The sequence below is a fragment of the Cavia porcellus genome, unplaced genomic scaffold (assembly GCF_034190915.1).
Source record: "Cavia porcellus strain 051 isolate PalLab524CR breed Dunkin Hartley unplaced genomic scaffold, mCavPor4.1 scaffold_22, whole genome shotgun sequence".
NCBI classification, from domain to species: domain Eukaryota; kingdom Metazoa; phylum Chordata; class Mammalia; order Rodentia; family Caviidae; genus Cavia; species Cavia porcellus.
Window position 1 is genome coordinate 49,089,261 of NW_026947505.1, and position 17,040 is coordinate 49,106,300.

The 17,040-nt window shown below is 35.1% G+C and overlaps 1 protein-coding gene and 1 pseudogene across 9 annotated transcripts in view; one reads left to right on the forward strand and one right to left on the reverse strand.

Annotated features, from left to right (window-relative positions):
• LOC134472174 (creatine kinase U-type, mitochondrial-like) overlaps window positions 1–16,037 on the reverse strand; it is a 36,110-nt pseudogene extending 20,073 nt beyond the window's left edge.
• The window catches only part of Dop1a (DOP1 leucine zipper like protein A), a 120,248-nt gene that overhangs the window by 20,260 nt on the left and 82,948 nt on the right, over window positions 1–17,040 (forward strand). The window lies entirely within an intron of this gene.

Below are 17,040 nucleotides of genomic sequence, written 5' to 3' on the forward strand. Positions count from 1 at the left end.
TCCTCTTGCTTGACCATGTAGCTTTCTGTGAAATCATGGGAGACTTTTGTTTCTCTGATGACAGTCCTTTTTTGCACACTGTACATTGGTTGATTCCTGTAGTCTGCAGTCCATCATTCCAATTATCCAATCTCCACTGTCCAATCTCCTGAGCAGGGGGAAGTTGTAGGATCTTGAGGAAAGGCCTTCTCATGTCCTGGGTCCTTGTTGAACTTGGAGGGCCAGGGCTGTCCTCTTAGCCCAGTTACTTTTCTAGATTTGGCCTCCGAACCTCAGTTATTGAATACCCAGGAGAAAAGATCAGTTACACTTACATTATAGTGAATATTATAGCAATAGGTTTAATTTTATAATTTTATCTAGATATTGAGCACCTTGAAATACAGTAAGACCAGTGAACTGTTATTTTTTCATCTGTCATGGTTGTTTTAGGAGCTGAATCCCTGCAGAATGTTAACACAAGACAGTTACAGTGTTTTACAGAGGAAATGAAATCAAGGGCAACATATTTTAGCATAATAATCATGATGACATCTCTAAAACACTTAAATCTCCATTTAGTGTACAATAATTTTTAGTCAGTTATCTTTCTCCAATTATAAAATATTAAATGACATAAACTTTTACCTAATTTGTTATCCTTTAACCACTTTCTGTTATGAGAATGACATTTAAATAGATACACTTGTTTATAGATATACTTTATAGTTTATTAATGTAGAACCTTTAATTTTTAGGGTGACATTGTCTGGATTGCACAGTGTTAGAATAAGTGTTGTAACATGCATATAACATATACATAATAATCATTTAAGCATAAGCTTTGAAAGATTACCTACATCATTTGACTGGCTGTTCATTGCTGGATTGGCATGTATGTTTCTCTACAAATAAACAGACAGGGAAAGCTAGATGCTTAATCCTAAAAAGTTTATCATCATAAACAATTTTAGCTATAAGTCATCAGTGGGATAAGATGCTTTTTAAGTATTGATTCTTTGAAGGTGAATACATGAGGAATGCAAATATATCATGAGGTTAGCAATAATTGGTATCACATCTATATAGAAATTACAGTCCCAACTCTATAAACTTTAGCATTTAGACTCACAGCATACCTCTTCTTAGATGTATATATATGTGTATATATATATATATATATATGTCAAATATGTTATTCATAAACTAAGATAATATAAACCAATCATGTATTGATTATTGAAACCATTCCATTTTACAAGTTAACATTCAGCTCTTTTTTTTCTTTTTCTTCTTCTTCATCTTTGTCTTTTTGTTTTGAGATAATGTCTCGCTATGTAGCCCAGACTGGCCTCAAACTTATTAGTCCTCCTGGCTCAGCCTCCTAAGTGCTGGGATTCAGATGTGCACCACCACAAATACTCTTTATCTCTTAAAGCTTACTGTTTAGTAAATGAACTTACAATAGTATGAACACTGGAAACTTATTTTAATAAAATATGCAACCTTTTGCTTTGAAGTTTAGTTATGTAAATTTAACCAAGAGCATTTCAGTATATTAAGAAAATCTTATTGCTTTAAGCATAGCTTGACCTTTTAATTATAACCAATTTAATGTCTTAACAATTGCTTTAGATGGTTCTCAAGAACTGAACCATAACATTTAAATATGTTAAACTGTACATATTATCTGTAACCTAGGAAAAATTCTTAAGTTATTGTAGACAAACATTACATTTATAAAACCAACCTTTTGATATTATCTCAGTCAGTTAATGATCTGGATGGTGGGTATATATTACCAACTTTAAAGACATCTTTATATCTTGTAGATTTTTTTTTTTTTTTTTTTTTTGTCTTTTTCCTTTTTATCGGTACCAGAGATTGAACCCACGACTGCCTGCTTGCAAGACAGGCACTTATGTCGCTGAGCTAAATCCCCAGCTATCTTTATATCTTGTTAACTCATTGTTAACCCTGTGAACCAAGATATTTAGTCTATATTGTCTAATTATCTTTATACCAACTAATGTTGAACTTATACCTGAAAGTTGACATGTACAATAGCCCAATCACATATAATCTTTATGCTGTCAAACTCTGTGGTATCAAACTTTATGCTATCAAACTTTTAAGTCTTTTATTTGTAAGTCCTATGTAAGCCTTGGGGCTATCAGTCCTCATCTATTAATGTTTTAAATAAGTTTGACTGTGTTGAAAACTTATACAAATGGTTTTCCATAGAAAAAAAATTGTTAAGCTAAAATTTTTCTTCTTAAGTGAAGCAACTCAGTTAACCCATTATTAACATGTTAAATAGACGAACATACACAAGACAATTACATTTAAATCAGAGATCTCTCCCAGTTTTACCTGACAAAGTTAAGTACAATAAACCCTTTCACAATTTTTAGATTTCTTACTATAAACAGACTAGTCAGAACTTTTCTTATAGGTCATCAATTAACAGAAATCTCTTAAGATTGAATCAGACAGGAAAAACCCTTTTAAAGCCAGTGAAAGCAAAAGACTGTTTTTGGAATCACCGAGCATTATTTTGATAGCCATGGTTGTTTGATAGCCACGTGTAACTTCTGACTATGGGGACAGACTGTTAAAGGTAATCTTAACTGTTTTTCTTTTTAAGGAGTGCTCATGCTTTTTTTTCTGGTTAATAGTTGACAATTTAAAGAAATAAAGGGACATAGGTCTTATCCTTAGAGTACAACAGAGAAGGGAGCACAACCTCAGACTCAGTAATGATAGATACATCAAACTTTTCCCAAGGACCAGAGGCATTTAGCCTTCCAGTGGTCTACATCTACACCTCAAATAAAAATTAGGATTATCTCTTGATGCAAAAAAGCCCAAACATAAGGCATCTCCAGCTATCCTCCCTCTCACAGTACAACTGCAGCTGTAAAATAGTACCACAATCACCACTTCCCTCTGCGTTCCATTTGGTCTCCAGGGGATTGTCAGACCATGTGCAGAGAAATACTAATACTTCAGGCAGAAACCCAGGTCCAGCAGACCCATCCCTTACAAAAGTAAATCTGTACTTTAGCATTGTAGTAGCCAGTTGCACATCTCAGTACCTTCCCTTGAAGGATACAGGAAACAACTTATGTATTTACCCATTGATATGACAAATGTCAGGGAGTGTGCACATGTGCAAAAGTGGCAAAATGGAATTTGGACCCACTTTTATGCTCTGATTCTGCATATGTTTACCCAAGCATCACAGAGGGTCTGGTAGACTCACACCTACCCAGGATTTGTTAAAAAAAATTTTTTTCTTTTGATTTTTCTGATAGAAGTAGCCTAATTCAGTACAGCAAGTTTCAGTTTCAAAGGAGGTGAAAAGTGAATCATGTCTTACTCATGCATGGATAATGAAATGACCCATTAGGATAAAATACATGCTTTCATAACAGAAGAGTGTTGTGTGTGGATGATGATGATATAATGATGATATAGTGATGACAAGAATGAATTTGGCCATGTGAACCAAAGTTCTTGTGACAGTGACATGGAGCTGGAATTGACTGTTACAGACACAGGAATTGCAGACCTCCTTGACTCAGGTGAAGAAAACAGCAATATGATTACCTATTTGACTAGTCAAAATGTTACGAAATGGACATGCAACCAAATGGAACAATACAGTGTTAAAACTACAAAATACAGTGAAAGTCTTGACGGGGATGAAATGTTTTGGACAGAATGCTAGTACTGCCATTCAATGTTAGAAGTTATAACATGAAAGGCTATAAAATGCTGTGAAAAGCACAAAGGCTATGATGCAAGTATGCACCAGCAGCCATGTTCTAAACTGTATTTATTATGACACCTCATTGGCTGAACTGAATGTATTTATAGATCTGCTGTGTTTAGCAGGGGTTTCTCATGGTGATCACATGAATGTTAAAAGACTTATGGAAAATCAACAGGTCAAAATAACAGCTTAAAAAGTGTGCCCTTGTAGATGACAAGACTTTAGTATGCTTTCATTTTAGACGTTTATCCTGGAACTCAGCCATTAGGTCCTTATTCCCATAATTATAAACAGAATTTTGCTATGAATAGACTTGTTGCTCCTACCTCCTAAACTAATTGGAATATGACATTTGACAGTTGTTTTACTGGTTTCCAGTTGATATTACATTTGCTAAAGAAAAACAGGTTGATCAGTGCAGGAACTATGTATAGGAACTGTATGCAAGAACAAATCAGGAATTCCAAATAAAATGTAATTTCAAAATACAGAACTCTATTGGTACAACTGACTTCGTATGTGGCAAAGAAAAGCAAATTGGTACTGCTGGTGTCAACATTTGACCATAATGAAAATATTGATAAGGAAACCTTGACAAAATGGAAGCCTGAGGTGGAAAATTTCAGCAACAAAACCAAATGTGGAGTACATGTTGTTGATGAGTTATGAAGCAAATATGATGTTACTTGACATACAAAGCATTAGCTAATGGTTCGGTTTTACTCAATCCTAACATATAGCATAAATAGCTTGATTGTTTACCAAGAGAGTAACAAGTGTAAAATATCACAGAGAAATTTTTTAGTGGATGGAGCCTGGAACTCAAAAGACATCATTTACAAAGCAGAGGATAACCAAAATATATCTGCCCAGGGAATTACACAGAATAATTGTGGGAATCACTGGTAAGCTGACATAAACATCACGAAAACCTATTACAATAGGAAAGCAAAAATGGTATCAACTGTGCCCTACAAGAAAGTATGGGAACACATATGTACTATTAGTGTAAATAATACTTTTGTGTAGAATACACAGTTGTCATGTGTGAAGACTGCCTTGGGATTAACTGTTGAAGCAAAACTTATTTCTGTGGTAGACTTTTGTTTGTGCTTACATTGTAGTTCACATAGGTTTTTTATTTTTGACATTATCTTTTAGGTTTTGAGCAAGTAAATAGCTGATAGAAAAATGTTGATGTCTAAACACTAATTATGTATTTGACATTTTTTTTTTTGACATCTTGTTTCCCTGCTAAATGCATGTTTTGGGATATAGTAAGAGATTCCAGACAAAACAGAGAGGTGACATAACTCCCACATAGGAAAGGAAAGCTAAGCACATGTGCTGTCAGTATAAACAAGATGTATGCATGGAACATGGAGTTGTCAAAAGCAAAGACCACCTTGGGTGTAACAGTTGAAGCAAAGCTTATTTTTGTGGTAGAGTTCCTTTGGTATTTACAGTGTAATTCATTTGGAGATTTCTGATGTAATCTTTTAGGTTTTGTAAGCAAGTACACAGTAGATGTGAAAATGTTGATGACTATTCTAAATGCACAACCCATATCTTAATAATTAATTTTATTGATATTTTATGTTCCTGTTAACTACACACTATATAACATAATAAGAACCTCCTTATAAAACAGCAAGACCACTGAGATGTAAAGATCTCTTACAGAAAGGCCAGGAAAGCAAAAGACGTGCTATCTGTATAAATGCTGTGTGTGTGGAATGTGCTCTTGTTTTGTGTTCAGACTGTCTTGAGTGTGATAAAAAATAAAGATTTTGTTTTGTAGAGTGCTTTTGGTATTTCCATTGTAGCTCATATGGGAATTTATTTCTGGTGTTCCTTTTTAGACTTCATACAGCAGAAACTGGTGAATATTGAAAATTTTGATGCTTTTTTATAAACAATAAATACTAAAGCCTCAATACTTTTATTTTTGTGATGCTTTTTCCTGTTAAATAATCATTGTATAAGGTACTAAAAATCATAAAATTAATAATTCATTAATAGAAATATTCTGGTGACTAAACGTGAGTCTACTATCATGTTTACATACCTTGATGACAAAATTAGTCTTATGTTCTTATATATACAACTCTTCGTCAGAGTATGAAGCTTGAACAACTTCTAATGGTTAAGAATATACTGTCAAAAGGAAGAAATGAATTTGATATGGTGTTTCCCATCTGCTAAACAACAAGAAGAAAAATCTCTATTGATTTTTATATACGCTCAGGGTACCTCTTGATATTTCCTTCCCCAGAGCAGGTGGCTGCTATCTAGAGAGTGACCAGGATATAGGTCTGGCTGGACTAGATATCCTTACCCGTGTGCACCCCTGCTTCTTCTGAAAACATACTTTAACTCCAGAGTGTGTTTCCAAAAGCACAAGCTACAATTGATATCTGATGTGGCATCCATCATGTTTAAGAAGGGAAGCATTACCAGCGAAAAATTAAACCACTGGTCAAGATACCTGAATTACAGCATATTTTCTTCTGCTGGTCCTGCCAATCACAGGAGAAAACCCCTGCCCAGGCAGTCAGTCAATCAAAACTCTAATGTGTTCCTTTCTGGGTAAGTGTGAATTCTGATTCCCTTCTAAACCAGGGTTGAAGGTTATGTGGTCTATAAAGAAATGCCTATAGATGAATATCCATTTTGTGGAGGTTCAGGAATTTCCTATTGAAAAGGAAAAAAGATTGTTAGAATTGTAAAGAGTATATTACTATTTACTGACAATGATAACTATGCTAAAGGTGAACTTCTAGAATCTGTCCCCTGGCCTTAGACATACCTGAGGAATTAGAAAATCAAAGGACCATTCTAAACACTTGTCTAAAATAAGATAACAAGCCATCTCATAACTGCCAAATAAGAAAGGAATACAAGTAAATCAAAAAACAGTGTGAAAATGTCTAAATCCAATATATTGAAGGTTCTTCCTGCAAAAATAAAAATATCCCATCAAAGAAACCTAAATGTGAAGACATCACAGTTTCCATACTCTCAATTTACATCTGTCATCAATTTAACCAAAAAGACAAAGCGACTGACAAAAGATAGCAATTTTTGATTACCTAAGTGAGTCACAATCCAAAATCCACTCAACATTTAACAATGCTATGAAACAAAAATCAAACTTTTAGCTCCTTCCAGTTATCTCACTGGGTCCTCCAAAATGATACAGGAGAACTCTGATCTCCCAACTTGCCAGATGCCATGTGTACCAAGTTCATTTCTACTGAAATTGAGGAATGAATTACAAAGGACAGCAGAGGTTAAGTATAGACAAAGTTTATTGGGGAATAGCTCCTGAAAGACAGAAGGGATCTCAAATGGATTACCCCACAATTTTATGAAAAAAAAAATCTATTGCCTGAACTGTTTTTTCAAAATTGAACAAAAGATGAGAGGTGGCATATCCCAGGCAAAGTAGGGAAAGCTGTGATTAATAGCCAATCCTAGAATAATAGCCTGCCAGAGTTCTTCCTCCTTCCTCTTAACTTTGAGGATCCAGCAGCACTATTTTCCTCATATGTATGTAGATCTATGAATATATGTCCTTCGTGAATTTATTGTGAAGATTATCTGAAAAAATTCACATGGAAAATTGAGCTTAAAAGCTGGCACAAAATAATTATTAAGGCCACTTCATCTGCAGTTATTATCTTGAATAATGTGTTGGTAATATTTATTTGGCAAGTGTGATTTGTGGGTGTGACAATCATTTGTAACTGTTGGGCACATGTCTAAGTGATCATTATTATAGCTGTTTGGCATTTCAGTCTTAAATTCAGTCTACTTACTAATGGATCCGTTAGGTCATAACTTATATACTTTTCTGTTTTGTAAATTACTTTTTATATAATGCTAATGTATACCAAAAATAAGAATTTGAAACTTCAATAAATCCTAAACTGTCCTTTTTTTTTTTTAACAGCATGGGTAATCTTGTATATATTTCAGAAAAAAGAGTAAAAGTAAATCAATTGCTTATGTTGTATCCTACAACGTACTAAATTCATTGATCAGTTCTAACTTCTTTTCATGAAGTATTCATGTTTCTATATAAGAGTATATCATTTGCTACTTTATATTTTTCTACTTTGAGTATCAAAAACTAAAAAATAGGATATAGAAAGTTGAAAAGCTCACAGCTCTGTTAAAGTGATAAATAATACAATTAATTTAGCTTGTTTTTTCTTAAATATATATAAGATTAATGTTCTTAGTGCAAAGAAATGACAAATGTTCAATGTTGCAGATATGACAATTACTGTGTTAGGATCATTACACATTGCACATTGCATTGGAAATTCACACTCTACCATATAAATATATACAATTACTTTGTGTCAATTAAAAGTAAATATAAAAAATACTAGTCTTTTTTCAAAAATTTCTCTAATGATTTGGATCTAATTTTTAAATACTTTACCTCTTGAAATATCACACTTAAAAACATTTGTTCTTTAAGAGTTAGAATGGCATCCACCATATTTCCATTGTGCTTAATAAAGATGACTAGATAATTTTTAAAAGTAATGATGTAGAACTTTTATATGTATTCTTGGTGAATTTTTCAGTTTATTAAAGCATTTAGTAGCCATATCAATATAGCCTCTTTTTGAAGGGAAAAAAATCAATCTGGATACTGCTTCAGAAGTAGAACAGTGGTTTTCCTGCCTTTTTAAAAAATAAAGTTCTTAGAAAAACCAAAATGGTTTGTGAGTTGTGTTGACATTAATAAATTATTTGCAAGGTATTTCAGGGCCTACCAAGTGTCAGCCACTGTTATGGGACTACTGAGACAGGAATGAACTAGTCAGACGAAGCTCCTAACCTTATCACACTGGCATTGAATCAAGGGATGATAGATATTAAGTGCATAAATAGGACAGACTATAACAAGTGCTAGAAAGAAAAATGTGATACTTTAGATAGATGGTGAGGATGTGGCTCTGGGGTAGGCTACCTAAGCTGATCAGAAAAGAGTTCTGTAAAGTTTTGCTATTACTGGAGTATGGGAATTTTTCACATGAAGAGTGGCCTTAAATTCTGTAGAGAATAGCAAGTACAACATGTCTGTGATACAGAAAATTGTATATTTGGGTTTTAATCTCAATGGAAAGCCAGTGACAGGTTTTGAGCAAAGGAATGACATAATATGATTTTAGTAGATCTCTGGCTTCTCTTTGGAGAATGGTTAATAGAGGCTCATGAATATAAACAAAATTTAGTGTGCTAGAGTCAGCTCTAACTGGTTAGAGTACTAGAACAGGAATGAGTTTAGAAAATGTTGTTATAACTTTAGACAATATCAGTTAACAGATGCTATTTAAAAGATTAGGGGATATTATCTAAGGGAGAGAAGAGGGCTGTTGGCTGAGGCTTGAAACACTTCACTCTTTAACACTGGATGGAAGAGCCAATATGTACTGAAAAACAGTAGCTAAGAGATGGGAACACATCTTGAAAGTAAAATGTTCTGAAAGTCAAGAACCAAGTGTTTTGCACAGCTTAGAACTCCAATGAAGGACTAGGGAAATGACCATTGACTTTGGCTGATAGACATCACTTGAGACCTTTACACAGATCATTTTCAGAAGTGACAGTGCCATAATGCATTTTTTAACTGGCTGAAGAAAAAGAGGAAAGAAGAAAATGAAGTGAGTTTATGGAAATTATATTGTTTTGAGATGGTCTCACTGTGTTGCCCAAGCTGGCCTCAAATTCCTGAGCTCCAAGAAGCCCCTCCTCAGCCTCTAGAGTAACGGGACTAAAGGTATGTGCCACTGTGCCTATATTTTTAATTAAATCTTTATGAGGTGACTATATGATATAGTTCTCTGGAACGTAAGTTTACTAAGGGCACAGTAGGTTTAGGATACTGGGAAGCACCTATTTGAGATTTGTTTCTCATTGTAAGTACAGCCAGTTAACACTGATTTTGTATTTTTTCTGCACATTGTTCAATTGCTTAGATATAGGCATGGAAACAAATAATTGAGCTTAAGCAGAACTGTAGTTTTTCCTTATAATAGAGAGTAAAGAAAAAATTAACATCTGAGACTTGGGTGTGAAAAAGTGACCACTATGAGAGTGAAGAATGATTAAGAATTTAGCCAGTTGTCCTTCAGACAAAAAACATCTAGAACATATAAAGAACTGAAAGTATCAGACCCCTCCCATTCAAAGGCCCAACCCAAAAACATGTCTGAGATGAGTACAGACCTCTCAGATGAAGAAATACAAATGGCAAGTAAGTATATGAAAAAATGTTCAACATCATTGATCATCCAAGAGATGCAAATTAAAACAACACTGAGATTCCATCTCCAGAAAGAATGGCTATATCCAGAAATCAACCAATAACAAGTCTGGAAAGGGCTGTGGGGAAAAAGGAACTCTTCTCCACTGTTGGTGGGAGTGTAGATGGGTATGACCACTGTGGAAATCAGTATGAAGATTTTTTCAAAAAACTGGGACTGTAGATTCAACCCAGGTATTCTGCTCATAGGTGTCTTCCTGGAAGAATTTGAGACATCATACCACAGCAATATATGTATACCTATGTTTATGGCAGCACAGTTTGTAGCTCAATTCTGGAAACACCCAAGTGCCCATCAACTGAAAAATGGATAAAAAAAAGATGTGATCTGTTTAGTACAATGGAATACTATTCAGCCATAAAGTTGGATAAACTTGAAACATCTATAGACAAATGGATGCAAGTTGAGACCATACTCATAAGTGAAATAAGTCAGAGTAATGCGTAAATATTGTTTTGTCTCCCTGATGTGAAAAAACCAAAAGAGTAAGGACCAAAATATACAGTAAATGTTGTGAAATGGGGTTCAAAAGGAAAGAGGCCCTAGTATAAGGTAAAGGAAGGAAGAAAAAAGAATTTAAAAAATATAAGATAGTATACTACTAGTTTCTCAATTCATTGAAAAAAAAGTATGTGCTAATATCATTTATGAGTATTTTTTTGCCCATGTCTTTTACTTTGAGTACTTTGAAAAAATTCTGGGGTATTTTTCCAGAAAAATAAAGAAGACTCTTAGCTCCAGCTGTTTCACAGGTGTATCACATAATTGTGTGTTTCAGTATCTGTATCTGTGAATGCAACTATAGTACTGCATATGATTAAATAAAATTATTTAAAATAAAGCACTTGAACAATGCCTGGTATTTAGTAAATACATTATAGGGTTACCTGAAGTGCTGCTACTACTGCATCTAAAGTGGTTTTATCCCTTGGAAAATGATTAGTACTAGAAAGTCACAAACTGATGATCTGTTTGTCATATATCTGGAGTTTTCTAGAGTGTATACCATTTGGAGGTCTAAGCACAATATAGGTATGAGAAACTGAATCACATCAGGGGAATACACAGTATCAGGTTTATAGTGGACAATCATAACCTGTGTTGATAAGATGCCTGATTTGTCTTGAATTTGATCCAAATTGTTAACCCTTTAGAGGAATATCCAACTTTCAGATGTGATTAACTTTGAGTTAGTCAAAGAAATTATTTGCTAAAGATCCATATTAAAACATAAGCATCCATATTAAAATAATTTTTATCAAAATAAGATTTACTAATTCAGATTAGTAACACATTAACTTACTAGATGGTGGCAATTACTGAATGATTTTTCATTAGTCAAAGACCTTTGGAAATAGCATCAACTTCATATATAGGTTTTTTTTTTTTTTTTTTTTTTTTTCAGTAGTCAACAGGAGCACCCTGCTGCAATTGCTTGGTGGCTTGCAGTAATTTCCATCTTTGGGATGTAATAAAAATAGTTATGAAAAACTTCTTTAAAATCGAGTAATTAGTGAATATTTATTTCTCTTCAATTTTTGTCTTTCAAAGCACAGGAGAGAGGGATGGGAACTACTCAGTTACTGGTAAGAAAATCAACTGGAGTATCTTTGTACAGCCACTGTGAAATTGGGTTTCCTTACTTTTCATAAGTATTAAATGAAAATTTCTAAGCTTCAGATGCTCTGATGCAATGTTTAATTTATTTTTACATTTTAGGGGTTTTTGTTTTGTTTTTCAGTGCTTGGGATTGAACTCATGACCTTGCACTTGCCAGGCAGGCATTTGCCACAGAGCTAAATCCCTAGCACTACATTTTAGTTTCTTACACTGTAAAAACAAGTGTGTACTACCTGATAATTTTAATAGGGCTCATTTGTGCAGAGAAATCTGTGTCCCTCCCCTTATAAACAGCTATTTTGCCTTATTTTTATGTTTTAGAGAAACACAAATGACACCAAATTATGTTTTTTGAGAAGTCAGGTCCATTTTTTTTCTGAGTTGTAAAGCTAAAAGAACTAAGACTAAATTGTCAAGTATAACCATAGATCAGATAGAAAAAGTGGTTAATAACTACCAAAAAAGGTATAATTGCCATTTTGATTCACTTGTTTCATATTAATGAATTCAGATTTTTATTTCTAGTTAGTCAGTTTTCTCTTGCAATGGCTGAATGCTACAGGCTGAGTAATTTGTAAAAAAAAGAAAAGTTTGTTTAGTCATAGGAGATTTATGGCCAAAGGGTTATCTCTGGTGAGGTCCCTCTTGGTTTTGTGCATGTTCTACAGAGTCCTGAAACAGCACAGGGTATCACATGATACAAGCACCACATACAAGAGACAAGAATCATGAGACAAGTAGTGCTCAGTGATGGAGTGCTTGCTTAACATGCACTAGGCCCTGGGTTCAGTCTCCAGTAACTGGGAGGGAAAGAGAGAGGGGGACAGAGAGAGGGAGGTATGACAGAACAAAACTGGTTTTTATAACAGACTTGCTTTGGATATTACCTACTAACTGAGGAATGAATTAAACCCCTGAAGAAGGTGGAGCCCCAATTATATAATCACTTAAAGTTTCCAACTGATCCCTACTCTTAATATTTCATGCTGGGGATTAAATTTCAACATGAGTTTTGGTGGAGACATTCAAGCCAGAAGATCCAGTCATGTTAAGTAGTCTGTTACATTTCCTCAGATATAAGTTTAGGGTTTTTTTTTAATTTCAAAAAAACTTATTAGATGGAGGTAATGGAAATGTTCAACATGTATTTAGGGTGATAGAAACATCCTGTAACTGTGATGAGGAATCTTGATTGTGGTGATAGTTTTATGGGCACACACATTAGTCACTACTTATGTATATATTCAATGCCATTTGGTTCTCAGTATCTACAGGGATTCTAAGAGTTGCCTCTCACACAAAACTCTATAGATGCATAAATCTCATATAAAATGGTGTCATATTTTCATGATATATGTAAAACAACCTGTATATTTGTAATCATTTGCAGATTATAATACCTATGACATCTATATATGCAGTTGTTACATTGTAGTGTTGTTTAAGAAATAACTGCAGTGGTAAAGCATAATAGTATGAAGGAAGCTCTAGATTCAGTCCTCAGCATTAAACATATATTCTCTAGAGCCTCATTGTTTCTTTTTTTTTCTGAATTATTTTCAAACAGTGGTTAGTTCAACCCAATAGATCTGAAACTTCCAAATATAGAGGGTGTACATGCAATTTAATAAACTTCTGAAAAGCATATTTTGCAACAACATTGCATTTCAATTTATATTCATGAGACCATTCAAAATAGGATAGTGAGGATCTTAGATTTTCTAATTTGCCTTCAACAGATTGAGAGTCACATATGATACTTAATTATAATGAATGAATGTACCCTAGTAATTAGCATACTTGCTTCCTGCTATCCCTTTAGTCTCATAGGAAAAATGGTGACTATTATGGTCTAGTTTTAAAATAATCTCCCAAATCTCATGTGTTTGAAAGGTGGTGGGATTATGCGTGCTCTATGGCTGACTTATTAGGTGCTGTGTGGTTAGAGGCAGGTCACTGAGGATAATGTGGAAGGTTATATCTCCCTCTGCTTCTTGACAGTGTGATGTGAGCAGCTTTCCTCTTCTTAGGTCTTTTTGCCATGCTGTTTCTGCTTTGGTGCCAGCAGACTAGGGACTAAACTGTGAACCAAAAGAAACATTTAAGTTGTGTTGTGTCTTCGCAATAAGAAAGTAACTAAGAGCATCATTAACTATTTGGAGCATTTTCTTTGTGCCAACTACTCTGATACCACATTGCATTGTTAATATTGAATACCACAAAATAGGTCTTACTATGTCCTTTTAAAGGAGAAAAAACTAAAGCTTAAGAAAATTAAGAACTTTCACTAAGGTCATATCACTGCTAAGTAATTAAAACTAGGATTTGTACTCAGGCTGTCTTGACTTTCACTTATGCATGAAGGCCCCATTTTTCACTAGCTGGCCTAGGATTTCTATAGAAACTGTCTTTTACAGTAGATTGTGTTTCTTCTCTGTTCTACTTCTCTAGGGAAAAGACATGGTATGAAGTTTTTTGGATACAGTATGAGGAAATACTATATTTGCATTGTTACCTAAGCCAGTAATGTTCCAAGTGTGATATATGAATTTTCACAAACTTCTTTGTTAATAGAACATAATAACATAAGTACAGAGATGAAAGTAAGCACTTAGAAATCTTTTTGAAAAATTGGAAGCAACTAAACACATATATAAAAATATTTTAGAAAAGGACTGATGGAGGGGAAATGCTATGTCCTTCATTGCCAATACTGTGAGAAATACCAGTTGCCTTCGTTACTTTTCTCTTGTTGCTGAGACAAAATACCTGACATTGAAAATTAAGGAAGGCAAGGTTTACTTAGCTCTCAGTTTATAGAAATTTCAGTGTATAATGAGCTAGCTTCAAGGCAGGGTATCATGGCAGAGGAATAACAGTTCATGGCAGCAGAAGACAGCAAAAGCAACAAGAGCAAAAAAGAAGGAGAAAGTTTCATTCCCTTACTCATATTGTTTGTAGACCACCAACCTCAGGGTGAGTACAGCACTCACTGCCAGCCCAGCACTAGACAGTGTAAACCAATCACAAACCTAGATTGAATTGTCTTCAACAGGTCCACTGCCCCATGACACAGGATTTGGGCAGACATCCAGACACAAACCATAACATTCTTCTTCTGTCATCCCAAAGTTACAAACTGGGAAATACAAAGGGATAAGACCAAAGCAAGTCCAGAATGGATCAGGGTAATCATTAACTTCTGTAGTTCCACATGGAACATCTGAAGCAATCTGTTCCATGTTGTGAACTCCAAACAGCTTGTGTGACCTGGAGAGTTGTTGTAGCTCTCAGGGATTCTCTCTTGGGTACACTTTGCTCCCTCCTTGCAGGTTTCTTCAAGTTATCCACGTTCCTGACTTCTCCAGACTTCTGGGTTTTCCATCGAACCTTTGGTTTTACACAGCTTAACACACTGCCCTCTCAGGGCACACTGCCTGGTCCCAGGCCTTCTTCTGAAGTCTGCATGGAAGCCTTTTAAACCTCAGAACTCTTATACTCTGCATGCACCCAAAACCAGGGCTACATGGATGATGCCAAAGTCTGTTGCTAGCTGCAACAGCAGTCAGGCTTTCTTCTCTCTTGTAGGAGTCAAGTGCTTGGGACTGTGAATCCAATTCTGAGGAAAAAATTCTCGGGCCACAACCATTCTGAAACCTGGTACAGTTACAGCCATTTTGGAACCTGCTGTAGCCACCACTGCAGTTGTGGAATGTAATGTGGATGCCACAATTCTGGAACACGGTGCTCTGCAGCTTCCATCTTATAATAAAGTCTTTCACTTTTTCAGTTTTGAGACTGCAAAGAGTGGATCTGTTGAGATCTCCTCAGCTCTATCTTTGCAGTTGACAGCGTTACTGGATCCTCCTTTCTCGCCAAACTCACAGTGTTTTAAATCATCCTGCTGGGCTCTTTGTTCTTGATTCACAGAAGAAATCTGTCTTAAAGCCCACAACAATAGCCATACATTAGACTGCCCTGAAATTTCTTCTGCCAGATTAAATAGTCTACTGCCTTTGTTTTAAGCCTCAGGCTCTCTGACCATATGCAAAATGCAAAAGAACTTTTTGCCAAGCCATAACACGTCATCTGCAGTCCAACAACCAGTGCAGTCCTTCCCAGCAGAAACCTCCCAAGCCTGGTCTTTAGTGGCAGTATTTCCATCAGCTTCCTGGTCTTCTGAGCTCTGACTCGACTCTCTCATACAGAACAGCCCAAATTGTTCCAGCACTCTTCTTTCGGGTGACATCTCCATCCTTTTCCAAACTCTTCCCACAAGTCACTCCCAAAGGCTCTTGCAACACAATAGTCATTGCAATAACCCCACTTCTCTGGTACCAAATTCTGTCTTAGTTACTTCTCTCTCATTGCTGAGACAAAATACCTGACACTCAGAGTTACGGAAGAAAAAGTTTATTTAACACACAGTTTGTGGAGATTTCAGTATATAATCAGCTGCCTTTAAGGCAGGGTGGCATGGCAGAAGGACCCAACAAAAACAAAATGGGAGGAACAAGTCTCATTTCCCTCTCTCATATTATAGACAGGCTACTCACCCAAGAGTGGGTATGGCACTCACCACCAATCCCTGCACACCATCACAAACTCTGGATTCAGTTGCCTTCAAAAGGCCCACTGCCCCATGACTGCATGAGGATTTGGAGGGACAGTCAGAAACAAACCATAGCACCAGTCTAAGTCATTTTGCACTAAACTATAGAGAAAAAAATACCCAAAAACCAGACTTGTATTATTAGATGAGAGATTCGAAAGAAATTCATCATTTTACCTTCTAATATATAATAATTGTATAGGCATTAAAATCATAAACATTTAGTCCTAGGTCTTTCTTTTCACATAAATTATATAATTTTACACCTCTGCTCCTGGAACTTGCCACATTTTTCCCTTTTTTCAACTGTTTTCATAAGATTTGGCTTTCAATACTCAATTATAATATCCTGAGCTGATAAAATTTAATGATATTTAAATATCAAGAATTTCTGACTAAAAAATTTCAAATTCCTGGTTTGACTCATTTATAGCTATAGAGTCATGTAATATGTACTCTTGATGACCAATCTGGGCCTCATTGTTGTCCAGAACTTACATTTGTAATACCAAGGAAAAGTCATTCGAATTCTAGTAAGTAAATTCCAATCTACTATTTCCTGTGAAACACCTGGTAAGAATAAAGAGACAAAGACATATCTATAGTTGTAGGGAGCCGAAGGAGTCCTAAGTCCAGTGGGAAAAAGAGCTAAGTGAAACAAAAGCTAAGACCAAGGGCTAAACCTGGGTTTTATTCATGAAGAG